This window comes from Canis aureus, chromosome 28, assembly GCF_053574225.1.
Source record: "Canis aureus isolate CA01 chromosome 28, VMU_Caureus_v.1.0, whole genome shotgun sequence".
In the NCBI taxonomy this organism is placed as follows: domain Eukaryota; kingdom Metazoa; phylum Chordata; class Mammalia; order Carnivora; family Canidae; genus Canis; species Canis aureus.
The window spans coordinates 12,694,601-12,716,441 of NC_135638.1; the positions used below are offsets into that span (position 1 = coordinate 12,694,601).

Here is a 21,841-nt window from a genome sequence, read left to right on the forward strand (position 1 = left end):
CTCCATTGATTATTTCCTCTATTCAATAAGCATGTATTAAAATATAAAGTGGTAAGTTGGTAAAGCCTTAGGTTCAAGCTGTAATGACAGGCTGAGCCTTCCATCCCACATCCTCCCTCTAACGTACGGTGTGAAGCAAGGTGTCACAATTCCAAAATAAAAACTTCTTAGAGAGAGCAGATCAGGAGCAGAAGGGAGAAAGGGAGCTAGTCATTTGACTTGAGATGAATTTAGAATAAGGTGAGTGATGAAGAGGGAAAAGTACAGGAGTTAAGATGGGGGAATGCTAGAAATAACTAACCAATTTAATAAATACTTGCAAAGTGTATGCATTAATTTAACTCTGAACTTAAAGCTTCTGCAAACATCACTTAGGGTAAAAAATAGTCAAAGTCATGAGAGTGGTACTGAGGAAAGCAGATTTTCCACTGTCATAGGCAATAACTGACTTTTCAACCACTTGAACTGCCCCAGCAATAAAGAGGATCCTAGGTGAAAAATGTGAAAGAGGACTTCAACAGACAGAAAACTCAAACCAACTCACTAAAGACCCTATCTTCTTCAAAGATAAATTAGTTCCAATTTATTCATTCATTCAGCATTCTAAATAATCTATGATGGCCACTCACTATATTCACCACAGATGATCAAATATTCATAGCAGACATAATTTTTGCCCTATAGTAAGGTTATAGAAAAATATAAATTGATCAGTTAACTGAAACAATTACATTCTATTGTTATTAATTGAACACACAATCACACTTAGTGAAGGTCCAACAACTGCTTGCTGGATCAAAACACTGAAAGTGGGCTGAGTTAAATAACAAAATTAACTAAATGTCTACTATATGTCAGACACAGCAAAGAAGAGAGAAAAAAAAGTGTACAAGGCATAACTCCCCATAGATGAATGAATGAATACATAAAATATACACATAAACATAGTGGAGTATTATTCTGTTATAAAAATAAAGGAAATCTTGTTATTTGATAAGAACAGATACTACACTTAATCTTAGCCAAAAGGCCGAGAAGCGATGGACAGCTTGTTATTTGCAACAACATGGATGGACCTTGAGAGAATTATGTTAAGTGAAATAATATTTGGAATATAAAAAACAAAATGAAACAAAACAAAAACCAAATTTATACATAGAACAGATTGGTGGTTGCCAGAGATGGGAGTGGGGATGGGCAAAAATGGGTGAAGGTAGTCAAAAGGTACAAACTTCCAGATATAAAATAAATGTCATGGGCATGTAATGTACAGCATAGTGACTGAAGTTCATAATACTGTATTGTATATTTAGAGGTTGCTAAGAAAGTCATTCTTAAAAGTTCTCATCGCAAGAAAAAAGGTGTAACTGTGTGGTGATAGATGTTAACTAGATTTATTGTGGCGATCATTTTGTGAAATATACAAATATGGAACCATTATATTGTACACCCGAAATTACTATGTTATAGGTCAATTATGTTTCAATTAAAAATTATAATCAGAAAAGAGTCCCTCATCCTTTGTAAACTATATGTCTTGATAGAGGAAACAGGTGTATTACCAAATAGATACCAACACACATACAATATGATGTAACAATATATATATGAGAGTTAAACCTTTGCACATATTTCCATTACATACACATACAAAAAAGCAATCAGAATACAGAGAAGGAAATGATTATTTCTTTGAGATAATATTATCTTGAAATATTTGAATTAATTGTGAGGAAGACCTGATACTATCTCAGACTCTGCCAAAACTGAGATGCATGCTCCTCTTATTCTCATTTTTGTCCCTCACTGTAATCTCAGTAAGTTATTCCCACTAATCCAGTATTGATACAGGCATATGATCGCATCTCAAACCAGATAATCCCCCATTTGAGACCAAACTCTAATCCTTAGCCCTGCCCTGAAAAAACTAACCCTGTTTAACCTCCACTAATTTGGCTATCTCTTTATATAAGGCCCACCAGGGCCCAGCACTAACAGTCCTATATACTAAACCAAGGTGCCATAAAACTGTCCTCTCCTACTTAGTTAACTTATTAGAAATGCCTGTTGAGTTCATCCAGTGTATAAATACTTGTGGAGCGTCTATCATAAACTGAGCTTGAGAAGTGGTACAAAGGTGAACAAAATAACGTTCCTATTCTCAATAATCTTATATTCTAAGGAAACAAACTATTCAAAAAGGATTAATTTCAGTAGCCCATTAAAAGCACATTATATTTATAAGATACAGGGACGGAAAGGAATACCTAATTCAAATTAGAAGAGGTGAAGAGACAGAAAGACTTTCATCAGAGAGGAAGAGACAGAAAGACTTTCATCAGAGAGGAAATCCTAAGTCCCAGTTTGCTCTGAGAAGTACTGGACTACACTTGTTATGTTGGCATATCTGTTCCCCTCAAGTTTTTATTTAAATTCCATCTAGTTAACATATAGTGCAATATTAGTTTCAGGTGTAGAATTTAATGATTCACCACTTATATACAACACCCAGTGCTCATCACAAGTGCCCTTCTTAATACTCACCCATTCCCCCTTGTCCATCTCCCCTCCAGTAACTGTCAATTTGTTCTCTCTAGTTAAGAGTCTGTTCCTCGATTTGCCTCTCTTTTTCCCATGTTCACTTATTTTTAAGATTTTACTATTTAGATTTTTCCCCAAATTTTTATTTAAATTCTAGTTAGTTAACATACAGTGTGATGTTGATTTCAGGAGTAGAATTTAGGGATTCATCACTTACATATAACACCGAGTGCTTAACACAAGTGCCCTCCTTAATACCCATCACTGACTTAGCCCATCCCCTACAATTTGTTTTGTTTCTTAAATTCCACATATGAGTGAAGTCATATGGCATTTGTTTTTCTCTGATTTACTTCACTTAGTATATTATTCTCTAGTTCAATTCAAGTTGCTGCAAATCGCAAGATTTCATTTTTATGACTAATATTCCACTGTATAAATATATATATCACATCTTCTTTATCCATTCCTTAGTCAATAGACATCTGGCCTCCTTCCATAATTTGGCTATTGTAAATAATGCTGCTATAAATATCAGGGTGCATGTACTCTTTTGAATGTGTATTTTTATATCCTTTAGATCAATACCTAGTAGTGTAATTGCTGGATCATGGGGTAGTTCTGTTTTTCACTTTTGAGGTACCTTCATACTGTTTTCCAGAGTGGCTGCACCACTTTGCATTCCCACAAGCAGGTAAGAGGGTTCCCTTTTCTCTGCCTCTTCATCAATACCTGCTGTTGCCTGTGTTGTTGATTTTAACCATTCTGACTGTTGTGAGGTGAAATCTCATTGTAATTTTGATTTCTATTTCCCTGATGATGAGTGCTGTTCAGAATTTTTTCATGTCTGTTAGCCTTCTGGATGTCTTCTTTGGAAAAATGTCTACTCATCTCTTCTGCCCATTTTTTAATTGGATCATTTGTTTTTTAGGTGTTGAGTTTGATGAATTCTTTATAAATTTTGGATACTAACCCTTTATCAGATATGCCATTTGCAAATATTTCTACCATTCCAAAGGTTGCCTTTTAGTTTTGTTGATTGTTTCCTTCACTGTGCAGAAGCATTTTATCTTGATGAAGTCCCAATAGTTTCTTTTTGCTTTTGTTTCCCTTGCCTTGAGAGACTATCTAGTAAGAAGCTGCTTCGGCTGATAACAAAGAGGTTACTACCCATGTTCTCCTCTAAGATTTTGATGATTTCTTGTCTCACACATAAGTCTTTTGTCCATTTTGAATTTATCTTTGTGTGTGGTGTAAGGACATAGTCCAATTTCATTCTTTTGCATGTTGCTGTCCAGTTTTCCCAAATCACTTGTTGAAGAGACTGTCTTTATCCCATTGGATATTCTTTCCTCCTCTTTCAAAGTTTAATTGCCCATACAGACGTGGGTCCAATGCTGAGTTCTCTATTCTGTTCCATGATTTATGTGTCTGTTTGTGTACCAATACCATACTGTTTTAGTCACTACAGCTTTGTAATATAACTTGAAGTCTGGAATTATGATGCCTCCAGCTTTGCTTTTCTTTTTCAAGATTGCTTTGGCTATTAGGGGTCTTTTGTCGTTCCATACAGATTTTAAGATTGTTTGTTCTAAGTTTGTGAAAAATGCTGGTGGCATTTTGATAGGGATTGCATTACATGTGTACATTGCTTTGAGTAATATAGACATCTTAACAACATATATTCCTCCAATCCATGGACATGGTTATGTTTTTCCATTTCTTTGTGTCATCTTCAATTTTTTTCATCAGTGTTTTATAGTTTTCAAAGTACACATCTTTTACCTATTTGGTTAGGTCTTTTCCTAGGTATCTCATAGTTTTGGTGTAACTGTAAATGGGATTGATTTCTTAATTTCTCTTTATGCTACTTCTTTACTAGTGTATAGAAATACAACAGATTTCTATATGTTGATTTTGTATCCTGAGACATTACGGAATTTGTGTATCAGTTCTAGCAATTTCTGGTTTTCTACATAGAGTATCATGTCATCTGCTATAGTGAAAGTTTGACTTCCTCCTTGTCAATTTGGATGCCTTTGCCTTTTTTTTGTTGTTTTTGTCTGATTGTTGAGGCTAAGACTTCCAGTACTATGTTAAATAACAGCAATAAAAGTAGACATTCATGTCTTGTTCTTAACTGTAGAGAAAAAGCTCTGAGTTTTTCCCCATTGAGGATGATACTAGCTATGAGTCTTTTGTATATGGCTTTTATTATGTTGAAGTATGTTTCGTTTAACCCCATTTTCTTGAAGGTTTTTATCATGAAGAGATATTGTACTTTGGCAATGGCATACCTTATTATTTTAAGATAAAAGATGATATTCATAAAGTGGTCACATCTTAGTTAATAGTATAGAGAATAATGGGGTGAAACTAAGTGAAATTAGAGAAGTAATCCAAGTAAAAAGTAAATAAGTTGTAAATCCTGGATGTAAGAAAATATAAAATGAGTAACTGCAAGAAAATCAGTAAAACTAGGATACGGCATTTCAAGATTTGGAGAATGTGAAACCAGTAGATAAAAATGAACTGCATAAGTAGGAACTTGAGCTTGATCCTTCAAGTAATGAGGAGCCCCTGAAGGATTTCAAATAGACAAATGATAAGGTAAAACGTGACTCTATTTGTACTTCGAAAAATTAGACTCTTGGACAAGCAGAGGAGGATTGATGTGGTGATTCTGAAGTAACATGATGCAGCAGAACCATTAAAACATAGATTTTGGAATCAGACCAACCCAGATTTAAGTTATACTGTGATTTAAATCCTAATAGTACCACTTACTAGCTTTATTATAAGCACATACTCCAGAGTCAGACGGCCTGGTACAAAACCTAGTTCAGGGATCATACCCTACATAGTTTCAGAGCATAATTCTTTGAAACTAGAACCACAAGAAGAAGTTTGGAAGGATTTCAAACACGTGAAGGTAAGGACCATCTTGCTAAAAGATGAAAGGGTCAACCAGGAAACTAGAGAAGAATTAAAAAGATTCATGGAAACAAATGAGAATGAAGACACAACTGTTCAAAATCTTTGGGATACAGCAAAACCAGTCCTGAAAGGGAAATACATCACAACACAAGCATCCATCCAAAAACTGGAAAGAACTCAAATACAGAAGCTAACCTTGCACCTAAAGGAACTGGAGAAGGAACAGCAAATAAAACCTTCACCCAGCAGAAGAAGACAATTAATAAAGATTTGAGCAGAACTCAATGAAATAGAGACCAGAAGAACTGTGGAACAGATCAACAAAACCAGGAGTTGATTCTTTGAAAGAATTAATAAGATAGATAAACCATTAGCCAGCCTTATTAAAAAGAAGAGAGAAAAGACTCAAATTAATAAAATCATGAATAAAAGAGGAGAGATCACAACCAATACCAAGGAAATACAAACGATTTTAAACACTTACTATGAGCAGCTATATGCCAATAAATTAGGCAATCTAGAAGAAATGGAGGCATTTCTGAAAACCACAAACTACCAAAATTGGAACAGGAAGAAATAGAAAACTTGAACAGGCCAATAACCAGGGAGGAAATTGAAGCAGTCATCAAAAACCTCCCAAGACACAAAAGTCCAGGTTCAGATGGCTTCCCAGGGGAATTCTATCAAACGTTTAAAGAAGAAACCATACCTATTCTCCTAAAGTTGTTCGAAAAGATAGAAAGAGATGGAGTACTTCCAAACTCATTCTATGAGGCCAGCATCACCTTAATTCCAAAACCAGACAAAGACCCCACCAACAAGGAGAATTATACACCAATCTCCCTGATGAACACGGATGCAAAAATTCTCAACAAGATACTAGCCAATAGGATCCAACAGTACATTAAGAAGATTATTCACCACGACCAAGTGGGATTTATCCCCTGGATGCAAGGCTGGTTCAACACTCGTAAAGCAATCAATGTGATTCATCATATCAACAAGAGAAAAGACAAGAACCATATGATCCTCTCAATAGATGCAGAGAAAGCATTTGACAAAATACAGCATCCATTCCTGATCAAAACTCTTCAGAGTGTAGGGATAGAGGGAACATTCCTCAGCATCTTAAAAGCCATCTACGAAAAGCCCACAGCAAATATCATTCTCAATGGGGAAACACTGGGAGCCTTTCCCCTAAGATCAGGAACAAGACAGGGATGTCCACTCTCACCACTGCTATTCAACATAGTACTGGAAGTCCTAGCCTCAGCAATCAGGCAACAAAAAGAAATAAAAAGCATTCAAATTGGCAAAGAAGAAGTCAAACTCTCCCTCCTCGCAGATGACATGACACTGTACATAGAAAACCCAGAAGACTCCACCCCAAGATTGCTAGAACTCATACAGGAATTCGGCAGTGTGGCAGGATACAAATCAATGCCCAGAAATCAGTGGCATTTCTAGACACTAACAATGAGACTGAAGAAAGAGAAATTAAGGAGTCAATCCCATTTACAATTGCACCCAAAAGCATAAGATACCTAGGCATAAACCCAACCAAAAAAGTAAGGATCTATACCCTCAAAACTACAGAACACTTCTGAAAGAAATTGAGGAGACACAAAGAGATGGAAAAATATTCCATGCTCATGGATTGGAAGAATTAATATTGTGAAAATGTCAGTGCTACCCAGGGCAATTTACACATTCAGTGCAATCCCTGTCAAAATACCATGGACTTTCTTCAGAAAGTTGGAACAAATAATCTTAAGATTTGTGTGGAATATTCAACAGAGCAGGAAAGACTATCCACTGGAAAAAAAGACCGTCTCTTCAAAAAATGATGCTGGGAAAATTGGACATCCACATGCAGAAGAATAAAACTAGACCACTCTCTTATACCATACACAAAGACAAACTCAAAATGGATGAAAGATCTAAATGTGAGACAAGATTCCATCAAAATCCTAGAGGAGAACACAGGCAACACCCTTTTTGGACTTGGTCACAGCAACTTCTTGCAAGATACATCCATAAAGACAAGAGAAACAAAAGCAAAAATGAATTATTGGGACTTCATCAAGATAAAAAGCTTCTGCACAGCAAAAGAAACAGCCAACAAAACTAAAAGACCTACAGAATGGGAGAAGATATTTGCAAATGACATATCAGATAAAGGGCTAGTACCCAAGATCTATAAAGAACTTACTAAACTCCATAGCAAAGAAACAAACAATCCAATCATGAAATGGGCAAAAGACATGAACAGAAATTTCACGGAGGAAGACATAGACATGGCCAACAAGTACATGAGAAAATGCTCCGCATCACTGGCCATCAAGGAAATACAAATCAAAACCACAATGAGATACCACCTCACACCAGTGAGAATGGGGAAAATTAACAAGACAGGAAACAACCAATGTTGGAGAGGATGCGGAGAAAAGGGAACCCTCCTGCACTGTTGGTGGGAATGTGAAGTGGTGCAGCCACTCTGGAAAACTGTGTGGAGGTTCCTCAAAGAGTTAAAAATAGATCTGTCCTATGACCCAGCAATTGCACTGCTGGGGGTTAACCCTAAAGATTCTGATGCAGTGAAACGCCAGGACACCTGCACCCCGATGCTTCTAGCAGCAATGTCCACAACAGCCAAACTGTGGAAGGAGCCTCGGTGTCCATCGAAAGATGAATGGGTAAAGAAGATGTGGTTTATGTATACAATGGAATATTCCTCAGCCATTAGAAACGACAAATACCCACGATTTGCTTCGACGTGGATGGAGCTGGAGGGTATTATGCTGGTGTAATAAGTCAATCGGAAAAGGACAAACATTATATGGTCTCATTCATTTGAGGAATATAAAAATTAGTGAAAGGGAATATAGGGAAAGGAGAGAAAATGAGTGAAAATATCAGTGAGGGTGACAAAACATGAGAGACACCTAACTCTGGGAAATGAACAAGGGGTAGTGGAAAGGGTTGTGGGCAGGGGGTGGGGTGACTGGGTGATGGGCGCTGAGGGGGGCACTTGGTGGGATGAGCACTGGGTGTTATGCTAAATGTTTGCAAATTGAACTCCAATAAAAAAATTAAAAATAAATAAAGTTACAATTGCTCAATGAAAAAAAAAGTTCTGATGAGTGGAATTGAGACTGCTGAAAATGAAAAGGAAAGTAACTGTATATAGGAAAACAGGAAATGTATAAGAAAGGTATGAGGAATAAAATGCATTTTTGTTGAGGGAAAGAAAGTATTTTTTCCCAAAATGAGATTGGCTATTTATAGAGAGGTGAGGCTTATGAAATAATTTGAGTTAAAAAAGAAATTGTAGGAAGGTTATAAAGGGGAATCTTTGGGAAAAACTATGCATGGTCAGGACTCACTAACATTGGAATAAATGAATTTTTAAAATATGCTGATATAAGATTGGAATTTGTTTCTTTCTCTGGAAATTGGCTTAACTTTGTTAAAAAGACAAAAGCTTCTTTTATATATGGTCTGTTCTTGATAAGAAATTATAAACAAGCTATTTTATTTTTATCTGCCCAGAGAAACAAGGCTTCTCTGTTTTTATTAGGTCTTTGATTACTAAATCTTCTCAATATTTAAAGAAGCTGTTTTTTTGGGTTTTTTTGTTTGTTTTAATTTATGATAGTCACAGAGAGAGAGAGAGGCAGAGACAGAAGCAGGCTCCATGCACCGGGAGCCTGACATGGGATTCAATCCCGGGTCTCCAGGATCGCGCCCTGGGCCAAAGGCAGGCGCCAAACCGCTGCACCACCCAGGGATCCCTAAAGAAGTTGTTTTGCTAACAACCAAGTAACCCTCTGTGTTTGCCTTTGGGGTCTTTTATTGTCACCTTGGTTAAATACATGATAAAGTATTAAATCTTACAGTGACCTATTGATCCTATTTAGGCATACCATTTAGAATCTTTTTTTTTTTAAGATTTTATTTATTTATTCATAGAGACACGGAGAGAGAGAGAGAGAGGCAGAGACACAGGCAGAGAGAGAAGCAGGCTCCATGCAGGGAGCCCGATGTGGGACCCGATCCTGGGTCTCCTGGATCACACCCTGGGCTGCAGGTGGCGCTAAACAGCTGCGCCACCGGGGCTGCCCCCATTCAGAATCTTCTGAAGTCCTTAACAAACTTCCTAAAAATTCAAATTCTAACTAATCATTTTGACTAATTAGGTTTGTTTATTAGGTATGTTAAGTTACATTGGAAGCATTGTCAAACAAATGATTAATTTTATGAGGTTATATTATGTGGGTAAATGTTATGATGGTTCTAAAAGTGATGTAAAATTCCTAAAGTTTTAATATGTCCTGACATTTTGTCATTACATGTAATTTTAATTAGTAAAACATTGTGTGCCACAGAAATAACTGGATTTCCTCGTCAACCACATTATAATAACGTCTTATCAGATTAAAAAAAAAAAACTAGTTCAAATACTTACCATCTCTATTACCTTTAGAAGCTACTTCACTGTGCCTCAATTTCATTACCCATATAATAAACAATAATAATAATACTTCCAAATTCAAAGTGTTTTAATTAAGGTTAAATATACTGGGGTGTCTGGGTGGCTCAGTCAGTAGAGCATGCCACTCTTGAGCTTGGGGTTGTGAGTTTGAGCACCACATTTGATGAAGAGATTACTTAAAAATAAAATCTTTAAAAAGAAAGGTTAAATATGTTAATACAGATAATTTCCTTAGAACAGTGCCTGGAATATGGTAAGCACCTTCTGTTCACATGTCTTGCTCATGATTTATTCACAACAAAATAGATATTTATTGAAAAATTTTTTAACTATTTGAAGTTAAAAGTTTGATGACTTATAATGTTTATAGAAAATTTAAGACACAGCTTAGTAGTACAAAGAAAAGACAAATTAGTTTCTGTTCCAATGTCCAAGAAGAGCACTGTTCTACCTGTAACAAACAGATAAGGTGGTTGTAATATTCTAGATGTTGAAGTTTTTTCCCCATTTTTATTATCATGATCTATTCAAAGAAAAAAGTCTTAAAGAATGACAAGAAGAGATTTTCATTAGAGTTATATCTTTCTCATTAGGTCAGGCATAATTACTTCCAGCCCATTAGTAATAGCAACAAGATGATAGAATGTACCTACCATGTTTGTATCACAACTAGCACACTATGACTTGTCCAAATTTGTTTTAAATTTTGCGAATTTTTAAATACTAGGTTATTTTCTTCAGGTAATTTCCTATCTCTTAGGGCAATTAAATAACAAAAATATACATCTTCATATTTAAAGTAGTTGCCAGAGAATTTATAAACTAATGCAAATGCACACGTACATTGGACGCTGTTGGAACCCCATACCACACTCCCTAGGGCCAGCTTTACTGTCAGCTGTAGCTGTGGTGGACAATTCTTGCATAAACAGTAGGCTTCCCTCCTTGAGCTTGTTGGGCATCTAACTCTAAAGGCACAGTCCATAAATGCAGTAGACAGACATCTCCCAGAGCAGCCTTCAGCCAGTGAGAGATGATTGTCAGTGGGTAGATATCCCAGTCTCACATTCACTGGAGGGACAATTCTAAGGTTTTTTCCATATGGTTTCCAAAGGATCCCTAGCAAGATTAGCTTAGTTGTCTAGAATAATAACCAGTTCAAGAACCCATTTTTAATTGGCTTTCCCTCATCCTTGTGTAACTCACTCCACTTCATTCTCTCTTTACTCCAGCATCCTGGGAAACCTCCCAAATAAGCTATCTGTGTCTAAATAAAAATCTAAGAAATTGCTGTTGGGAGAACCCGAACTAAGACAAGAATCCTATTATACTAAAATTTTAATCGGATCATCTCTGTAATAAATTTTTGATAAGTTGAGTAGATAATCACATCAGTTGGTCGACATGCTAATAATTCTAATCTGTTTTTAATTTCATGACTTCCTTCCATTATCATGAGAATTGTGCTGCTAATATGAAGATAATTATATGTATCTTAGTATTTTTATCACCATACCTGACTCCTTTCATTATTAGAAAGTAAAGGATCTTTTGTAACATCTATTAAGTATTCTGTTGTAGAAAAGGGGGTAGTATTAATGACACTAATAATTTTCAAATTACGAAGAAAATGTACCTCAACAAAAAAATTGTTTAATGTAAGAAATACAGCCTCTTCGTGTTTGCATGGCCCTTACTCTCAATCAATACAGCTCACACAATATTTTGCTCAAGATTTATTCAGCAAAATAGATATTTTTTGAAAAATATTGTTCACTTTCTTTCCCTGTCAGACTGTCTGTTGACACACTAGTGAATTGTTTATAAAATGAATGCTGTATCTTCCTTTCAGCTGACAGGTCCCTGTGGTTTGCTGTTTATTAGTTTTGTTTGTTGTGATTCAAAATGCAGGATCTGTTTTCCCCAGTGTTGCTGTCTTTTTTTCCCCTTTTCTTTTCTTTTCTTTTCTTTTCTCTTCTTTTCTTGGTGAACTAGAAGATAAACAGAATGTTCTTATTTACAAGTAACTATTGAGGTGTCCTTCAAACCCACTTTGAATTTCCATTAAGCTCTCCTTCCACGTCTCAAATCTTAAAAATGTAAAAGAATCTAATGCACAACTTGAGAAGTTGTTGGGTTTTTTTTAGCTCTTTGTATTGGAGTTGTACAATATAGAAATTTATTTTCAGGTCAGAAAAGTCATGTCATTGAAATCTCTTTAAACTGGCGGCATTGAAATGAGAGCAAAACTAATGGTATATTCAAAGCAATTATTTTTAGAAAGAAGCAAATTTTTGTCATTTATCTCCTCATCCATCTATCCATTCATCAAACTTGTATTAAATATGCTGGGTACTGAACTGGGTGCCAGAAATAGCAGAAATGAATATCTCAGTCCCTGACTTGAATAAGTTCAATCAACCTGAGTAAACAAACATGTAAAAGATGATTGAATTTTAATGTGACAGATGCTATAATAGAGGTATTTTCTAGGGGCTGAGAAATGTGAGAGCGTAGAGAAGAATCTAATTCTCTCACGAAAACTTCATTGAGGTTATACTTGAGATGAGTCTTAAATGATGAGTTAGGCAGACAAAAGAAGGTGAGCATTTCAAGCACATGCAAAGACTGCAATAAAAAAACAATATTAATTTTGTATTGTTTTGTTCAGATTTTGTTGGAGAATGTTAATTCTTTGTCCTTCTGCAGTACAGAAAAGAATAGGAAAGAATCCATTCTGGCAAAGAAGATAAAGGTGTGCCTTAAAGAAATTTTGATTTTACACTACAGGTAATTGGAGTCCTAGATTTGAGCACATTAGCAATATTTGTGTTTAAGGGCCTGAGTTGGATCTGAAGTCACTATGGAGAATGATGATGGGAAGTAACATTATCACTGTTATAAATGTCACTATGTGAGAGGGCTTCCCTGACTATCTGAAGTCCCTGGCATAGTGACTGCCTCATAATGTGATTTTAAGAATGAATAAATAAATAAATAAATAAATAAATAAATAAATAAATAAATAAGAAACACAATAAGGGGTGCAAAAGAACAAAGACTTGAAGACTGGAGATCAGAATGGAATGGAGTAAGAAGATATTCAAAAAATATTTTAAATACAAGATCAATATGATTTGGGGATAAATTTAAGGAAAGTAAATTGTGATCATTTTTTTTAAGTAAAAGTGAAAACATGAGGGGGGGGGGATTGAGAAGTCCCTGAATTTACTACTTGGGAAACTGGTTTGATCATATTGCTATTAACTAACAAAGGTAACAGATTCAGAAATTGTTGTTGGATGTACTGTGCATATTCTAGGGAGTGCTTTTCCATAGAGAAGGGTATAAATAATAAGGTTAGTTTGTAACATTGTTTTAGATACTTTCCAAGATATTCAGGTAGACATATCCATTAAAACAGCTGATGATACATGATAGATAGATAGATAGATAGATAGATAGATAGATAGATAGATAGAGATATACAGTTTAGGAAATAGATCTGAGCAATATTTACAAGCATAGTAGTTATTAGTGTTCTGTAGCAGTAGCTGAATGACTGCTATGGATAAATTCCCCCCCCCCAAAAAAAAAATACAGAGCAAGATGAATCAAAGGGCATAACAATATCTAATATAGGTCAATAAAAAGAGTAGAAAACCCCCACTAAAACTGGGAGTTCAAAGAAGTTCTAAAGAAAATGTTGTCAAATGTGACAAATGTCAAAGAGATCAAGTAAGGTAAGAGAAATGTAAGATTTCCAATTTATAATTCATATACTATTTTATTTGTGGCAATTGATGAATTACGTAAAAATATTCATGATTTCCAGATGAAAACTAAAAATTCTAAAAGTCAATAACATTAAACACAAATTGCTTTCAGTGCTACCACAGACATGGTAATATGTCATAAAAAACGTCACAGCTCCCATAAGCTGAGATGGTAATGTTTTGAATAGAGAAAATGAAATTCAAAGGGTGAACTGGCCACTGTTCATATATTTATATATCCCTATTTTCCTAAACAGAACTCATTTAGTTTGTATTTCTGGTCTTTTTATTTAATGTACAAAGTCTCAGAATTTTCCCTGAACACATAGTGATAAATGACTTAGAACTTCAAAGAGAAGCAAGGTTCTTCTACTCTCAAAGCTAATAATCTTCTAGCATTCCATTAGCTAGAATTTTTGTCTGACTAAGGGAGCAGAGATATATTGAATAACAGTCCTTTGCCTAGAATATATATATTTATATATGTATTCATATTATATATGTATGTATATTATAATATTAAAACTATTAGAATGAATTTTATATATTCTAATTATACAATATATATACTAAAATTATGTAAGTTGAAAGCTACTTTTGTATTTCAAATATATATTATATTTAACAGTGTTTCCTTTTTAAAAAATTATATAAGTAAGAAATTTGGGGTGCCTGGGTGTCTCAATTGGTTAAGCATCTGCCTTTGGCTCAGGTCATGATCCCAGGGTTCTGGGATCAAGCCCTGAGTCAGGCTCTTTGCTCAGAGGATGCCTGCTTCTCCTTCTCTTCCCTGCTCCTGCTCTCTCTTTATCTTTGTCACCATCTCTCTCTCTCAAATAAATAAATAAAATCTTTTAAATAAAAATAAGAAATTTATTTACCCATAGGAAAGAAACAGAGCCTCACTGAAATAATTTCAATAAAATATATTTTTAAAAAAGATTTTATTTATTCATGAGAGACACAGAGAGAGAGGCAGAGACACAGGCAGAGGGAAAAGCAGGCTCCATGCCGGGAGCCTGATATGGGACTCGATACCCGGACCCAGGATCACGCCCTGAGCTGAAGGCAGATGCTCAACTGCTGAGCCACCCAAGCATCCCTCAATAAAATATTTTACTATACATAGGCATCATAAAAAATGGAAATATTCTCTCAAAAGAAAATCTTATCCCTCTTATAACATAAAAATAATATATAATGTTACATTCAACAACTATTTTAGGTGTATTTATAGAAAAACAATTTTTACTGTTATATCTTTATATTCTCATTGCTTATGACACTAGCCTTCGATCAATATTTAATAATGACAATAATTATACCGACAATGAAAACCAAATAACCCATATTACTCTGGTCACACAGTTATCTCTCTGCCAGGATCTCACTATTACCTAAGAAAAGTAGTAATTACTATTCATTAACTACTTAACATGGGACATACTCTATGCTTAATGTCAATCCTATGTCATCTCAATAGTTTCAACATATTGTATTCTTGAGGTAACTGTTCTTGAGGTGTGTTCAGTTAAAAACGTAGTAGAGCTAGTTTTTTCACTAAAGTCTTTTTAAGTTTGTTCTCTTAATCACTATGCTGAAATCAGTAAACTCAAAAGATAATTAACCAATCCATCTATCTGTTTAAAAAGTAGTCAGTACTTTCATTTCCAAGGTAAGACTAAGGCTGGAAACATGTGTTTGCTTTTTATCCACCCCTCTCATTACTCTTGAAAGATTCTGAAATACAAAGTAAATAATTTCATACCAGAGAAAAGAATAAGAGGAGCAGCAGAGAATATAAGTGATTTCTACAAACTTTTCAAAGATGAAGTTTATATGTGAGCAGATTGACAGATGAAACAGAGGGGAAAAAACTACAGGCTAGAATATGCCATAAAAATACTGCTGAGTAGGTGTGAAAACATTCACTTGAAAGTAACCTACGGAGGATTTGGGCTCAAAGTCAACTGATGCAATAAGAGAACCAAAGTGAGAAAAAGACTAAAAACAGGAAGATTCGTTAAAAATAGTACATAAAATAAATTTACCAGTCCTTTCTCTTTGTTTCTCTTCCAGAACCTCTGCACAGCCAGCCAGACTTTCCCTCAGTCATGACACTTGATAGAAAACTCTAGAACAATTGAAATAATCTGTTCAGAGGAAGCCAAGGTAGGACTCTAAAGTAAGCCTCAGAGCCAGAAGACCACAGTGATTAAATCTCTGGCTTTTTATGCAGACATTCTAATTTGAATCCTAACATGGCCATTTACTAGCTTTGTAATCTTGAGAATATTGCTCAACTTGTCAGTGCCCAAACTTCATGTCTGTAAATGGATATAATAAGAGTATCTCAGGACTGTTGCAAGAATTCAATGAATATATACATATAGAAATAAAATATAGATATAGTTAGACAAAGGCACAGAGAGAGATGTAGTCCTAAGAATAGTTTCTGGCACAAATTTAACATTTTTTCCACCTTTCCTAGATCATTCCCACTGGCTTACAAACACTGACTTATGAATTCTCTAGTCCTAATGAAACAAATAAAAACAAAAACCTTTCTCAACCATACATCCCTCTCTAACTACATACCCATTTTCCAGTCTGCCTTAGAGCAAAATTTCACAGAATTGAAAATACAGTAATGGTATACATTCCAAGACCCCCAGGGGATGTCTGAAGCTGTAGATAATACAGAAAAATAAAAACAGGAAATGTTTTTTCCTATATATATATGTGTATCATACATACTTATGATAAAGTTATTTTATAAATTAAGCACAGTACAAGATTAACAACAATCAAAAATAAAATAGAATTATGTCAATATGCCATAACACAAGTTTTCTAAATGTGGTCTTTCTCTCTCAAAATATCTTATTGTACTGTACTCACCCTTCTTGTGATGATGTGAAACAACAGAATGCCTATGTGATGAGATTACCGGAGGGGCATGGCATAGGTTTGTGAAGACTCCTGACCTGATGGTTGATTAGGAGGAGGAGCATCACTTTCGCCACTCCAGGTTAAGGAAGCTTCAGAATGGAAAACCACAGCTGAGGAGTGCTCTGACTCCCTCTTCACCACATTCCAATATAATTTTCGCCCCAACCTCTACATTTATACTTTCAGAATAATGTCTGAAGAAGATCGTAAAATAAGAATGACTTTTCATCATGAACAATCAACAGATCCTTTATTAAGTTGGTAAAACAAAAAAGAATAGAGATGTAATCATGTTCTCTTGTTAAGAAGATCACTAACAGAACTATTTAAAAAGATTTCCTCTGGCGCTTGCTTCCACAGCACATGTACTAAAAAACTGGAACGACATAGAGATCAGGAACATTCTCCCTCTCTTTCTGTCCCTCCCTCACCTACCCAGAGCTCTCTTTCATAAACAAATAAATAAATATTTTAAAATAGAATCAAAAGGTTTTCTCTGAGCCATGGTTTAGGGTTAAGACAAAAGAGTTTACTGATCTTTACTTTTCATCACACACATACTTCTGATGTATTCAATTAGTTACCATGTATAGATATGATGAGAGAAAGTAACTTTAAATATATAACAGCTATTCTTTAGCTATAGAAGCTTAGCATTTCCCCACAGGAACCTATGAGCTACCTTTCAAAAAACAGTCACTGGACCTTTTCATCTCTAAAAAATAAAGAATTCAGTTACAATTATTCAATTGTATTTTATTGAATAAATTTATCCTCCTCAATTTTATTCAAGGAAACACTATTTCTGAATATTTGGGGACCTAATTTTTGCACAAAGGCCCTGAACAAAACAACAACTTTGGCATTCTAAATGTATACAATTCCCAGTGACAGCTTATAATCGGTATGTTTTAAAAAGTCATTAAACTAATAATACGAAAACACACGAAACTTTGTAATAACAGTAATAACCAACATTAGCCAATGGATGCCATGTGGCAAGAACTGGATCGGAAAATGGCCTGAATGAGATATAGAACAGGCTGTCTGGTTTTACAACCAACCATGCTGCAGGTGAAGGAGAGCAAGTGAGAGCCCCACACTGCCTGTCTTGGTCAGGTGAAGTACAGGAAAGGATTGCTTAACTTATACATATGACCCAGGAACAGAGAGTTCCTGTAGCCCATGTACATGAGTGCTCACATACATGCACACACATGCACACCCTCCTAGAGATTTTTTATCTGAAAAGATCCCATGTCTTTTCAAGTTGAGACATAATCAAAAAAGGTCCAACACAGGATCTATGTCAAAAACTACTAGTACATAGAAGGAAAGAAATAAGAATAAAAAAGCAAATGAAAATTTTCTGTGAAGAAGATGAAAATTGAGACAAAGAATTTTCCACTCAAAAAAATATATATTTATATAAAAAGAACTCAAAGCAGAAGAAGCCCACCACAGCATGATAACAAAAAAAGATAATAGATGAGCTGAAAGGGAGAGTGAGCCTGTACACTAAAGTTAGAATTGATCACACCTAGATTTTTTTTTTCTGCTTCCATCCTGAACACAGAGGACTCTGGGCAAGACTCCTGCTCTGTGGAACAGATTCCATAAAATGGCTTTCACTCACTCATTTTACTTGCTGTAAAATATAAAGAAATAAAATCATTGTCCTCATTTTGTAATCATATCACAAAAGCGTTGAGCCAGCAATTCACACAAACCTGTATTTTTCTTGTCTGCAAAACCGCTCATGAGAACATTTTTACCTTGTCTAGACAGCCTTAAACTGTATGATGATCAACACTGGGTTATTTTAACCTTGACTCTAATTTGAGAGACAGAAATCCATGAGGAGGGAGATTAGTTTCCAGTGCCCATTCCAACGAATTAGGTTACTTTCAAGTTTTGTAAAAATAGTATAGTGTATGCTCTTAGAGCAAAGTGGAACAATAAACAAAAGCTAGAGTTAACTCACACTGTGACATTCCTTTCACTTACTGGTTTCTCCTACTTGTCTGTTGGAATGCTTACTTTGAGAGGGGTGAGCCTCCAAATTGTCCTGGACACAAACAGAAAAAAGCCCCAGACCCCACTTCTGGAGTTTCTGGTCTAGAGGAGGGATGGCCATAACCATTCACCCATTCATTTTCAAACAGATACCTCCCAGTTCCCTCCCACAGAGAGTGCTGAGCTTGATCTGCAATATTTTGAGATTTAAGTTTCTGGTTTACAGTATTTCTAAATCCTATGGAAAACTGAAAGTGGACTGCAGCAATTTCTCTCTACTTTCTCTGGGGAAAAAGTGCTAAAACCAAAACATGAATATTGAAAGGAAAGAGATCTTAAACGTAAACACATTAGCCTAAATATGCAAAGGAAAAGACTCCTAGGTAAAACACTCATTTTAACTTGGGAGAAATTAACTTCTCTCCATAGCAGTATCTCTGTATCTTCTCAAAATTCTGGAAAACATTCACATGGAAATGCCATTCCCTGGCTTTTTGATGAAATAGGGATGGCTCTAACCCAGTCTCCTTACTCTCATGATGTCCCATCATCATCAGTCCCTATACTCCTCTGGTCAGCAAAAAATCAGAAAAGAGAATTGTAAAATTAAGTGCAAAATATAGGAAATTGTTTAGATATTTAATAATAGCAAAAAAGATATAAATCAAAATAAATGAGTTCTGCTAGACAGTGTACAAGCACATACTATTACCAATAAAAATACTATACTTTGTTTCTCCTACATTCCTCATTTATGTTAAACAGTAAAATGGTAATGACAGCAAATTTTATTGATAAGATATAAAGAAAAATATTTTCAGAATATAAAGAGATAGTGACATCTTAAGAAAGTTTACATTTTATAGGATAAGGGTAGATATGATAGATATTTGTCTAATGTTATATATTGCAATATGTACACCAGGGATAGATGATCTAGATTTTGCTCTGGATTTATTCCATGAATATCCACAACAGACCAGACCGAATGCCTGTACAATTTAGGTACAAGAAAAATACAGATTAGATGGGGTACCTGGGTGATATGGACGTTGAGCATCTGCCTTTGGTTCAGGTCATGGTCCCGGGGTCCTGGGATCAAGTCTTGGGCTGTCTCCCCACAAGGAGCCTTCTCCCCACAAGAAGGCAGAGCCTTCTCCCTCTGCCTATGTCACTGCCTCTCTCTCTGTGTTTCTCATGAATAAATAAATGAAATATTTATTAAAAAAAGAATATAGATTAGAAATAACAATAGACAGAAGATAATTTACACATGTAAATTTCATTATATTCTTTTACTGTGTGTTTCTAATTATATAAACCAAAACAAAACAAAACAAAAAACTCACTTAGTTCTATCTAAAAAAGCATAGGCAATTGATAGTTCCCTGGGAGAAAGTGGAATATTACCCAGATTACCATTCCTTAAGTTCAACAACTATTTATTTAGTTGCAGTTTTGAAAAGTAGGATAAGAATCCATTAACTCATGTTCCTTCTGGGTAAAAACATCTGATAACTGCAGACAAGAAATGTTAATTTTCATGCTCTAAGCATAAAACAGTGCAAAGATACAGGCCCTATTTGGTTTTTAAATGCCATTTAAATGTGCCTTTGCATCTGAAATTTCTGCTTAAAATTTATATAACAATGTTCAATGATAAAGTAGTAAGGAATAACTTATTTTTCATGATCTAAGAAATAATGTCCCTAAAATGAAATTTTGGAACATTTAGGTACATGGAAACTTTGGGTACAGTGTTTTTTGGGAAAAAAGAAAAAGAAAAACTGATTGGTAGTTAAAGGTTTAAAAGGTTCTATTGAGCCAACTGTTTTTACTTGATATTGAATGAAATATCTGCCTAATAGCATATAACACATCAGTTCAATGATAGAAGTCTCATAAATTATTTTTCCTTTCCAAGTATGGGAATACAGGGGGTTCTATATCTGGCAATACTGTGTTTCATATGTTTCAATATTAAACAGATACATACCAACAGATATAATCTTTAGACCATAATATGAAGTGGACCACATTTATAGTTCTCTTTCTAGGTGTTTTAATGTACCTTCCCGTTTTCTTTTGGAAAATTCATTTCAGGAAAAGCTATGAGTACCTGTATGAAATCACTATTACTTTTTCCAGAGGAATGCCCATTTTTTGTTATTTCTACTTGAGGAATAAAGATTAACTGAACTTGAGTAAACAGAGGTATCAGGGTAGAGTGCAAAGAGCATGGGCTTTGGAATAAGACAATGTATGTTTGCACCCCTTCCTTAGCTATGGTAACTGAAGTAAAGTATTTAATTCCTCTGAACCATGATTTCTTGGTATATGCCTAACACCTGATACCACTCTTTTAGGATCATAGGCAAGATTAATTCAGAAAGAAAGCACTTAGCACAGAGCCTAGCATGAGGCGGGGGGCAGCTGCCTAGCTACTTATAAATGTACGTGTGCATATATGTAATAAGAAATAGGATTCTGTCTCCCTTTCTTTCTCCTACTCTCTTCCTCCCTCTCCCTCTCTTACTTCTTTTCTGCAACAGGTAAAGCTATCTGATCCATAAAGTAAAAGGTATTGTGTGAAAGTGTCTCCTTTTTCCATTTAACTATAGGAAACCTATGGCTTTAAAACCCATGGCCTCCTGAACTAGCTCCTTTTATTTCTCCAGGAATGAAAACATGTTTGTTGCTGTTAACATCTGGTCTTTTTCAATGCCTCACCAAGTTCTATTGTGGTGGGGGCGGGGGGGGGGGGCTGTGGAGGAAGAAAAATTGAGCTTTGGCTAGGATGAGGTTAAGAAGGGGATGCTAAAAGGATACCAGGATTCAGACCCCTGGAATGAATGCCATTCCTAAAAGAATTGCAGAGGAAAATGGCTGATTGGAAAATTTTGCAGTGCAAGATTCGGGAGGGAGGAAGACTTCTTTAAGGGACACCATTTAATTACCTAGGACCCATAATGGTTCCAGGGAACTGATGCTGCTGGTCATTTCATGAATCATTTAAGTGAGAACACTTGGTAGTCACAGAGAGCTATTTCTGCCAACTCAGTTCATGAAAAGGGATATTTCCCTGACTTTATGCAGGAGTCTCTACTGCATCTTCCCATTAACC

At 35.3% G+C, this 21,841-nt stretch overlaps 2 long non-coding RNA genes and 1 pseudogene across 6 annotated transcripts in view; 1 reads left to right on the forward strand and 2 right to left on the reverse strand.

The window, feature by feature from the left end:
- Window positions 1-884: 884 nt before the first annotated feature.
- Window positions 885-1,042, reverse strand: LOC144300682 (U2 spliceosomal RNA; annotated as a pseudogene).
- A 10,499-nt stretch (window positions 1,043-11,541) lies between these two features.
- The window catches only part of LOC144300420 (uncharacterized), a 245,578-nt gene continuing 235,278 nt past the window's right edge, over window positions 11,542-21,841 (reverse strand). For 2 of the 5 annotated variants that reach the window (XR_013367043.1, XR_013367046.1), the window contains 2 exons: window positions 19,754-19,911; window positions 15,807-16,790 (listed from right to left, as the gene is read on the reverse strand). This is a non-coding gene — a long non-coding RNA (uncharacterized LOC144300420). Of the gene's footprint in view, window positions 11,965-15,800; window positions 16,791-19,753; window positions 19,912-21,841 lie in introns of those variants that run through there. The other 3 variants (XR_013367045.1, XR_013367047.1, XR_013367044.1) reach the window with 3 other exon arrangements.
- LOC144300423 (uncharacterized) overlaps window positions 12,621-21,841 on the forward strand; it is a 56,899-nt gene continuing 47,678 nt past the window's right edge. The window contains exons 1-2 of the long non-coding RNA XR_013367051.1: window positions 12,621-12,763; window positions 15,829-15,921. This is a non-coding gene — a long non-coding RNA (uncharacterized LOC144300423). The remainder of the gene's footprint in view (window positions 12,764-15,828; window positions 15,922-21,841) is intronic.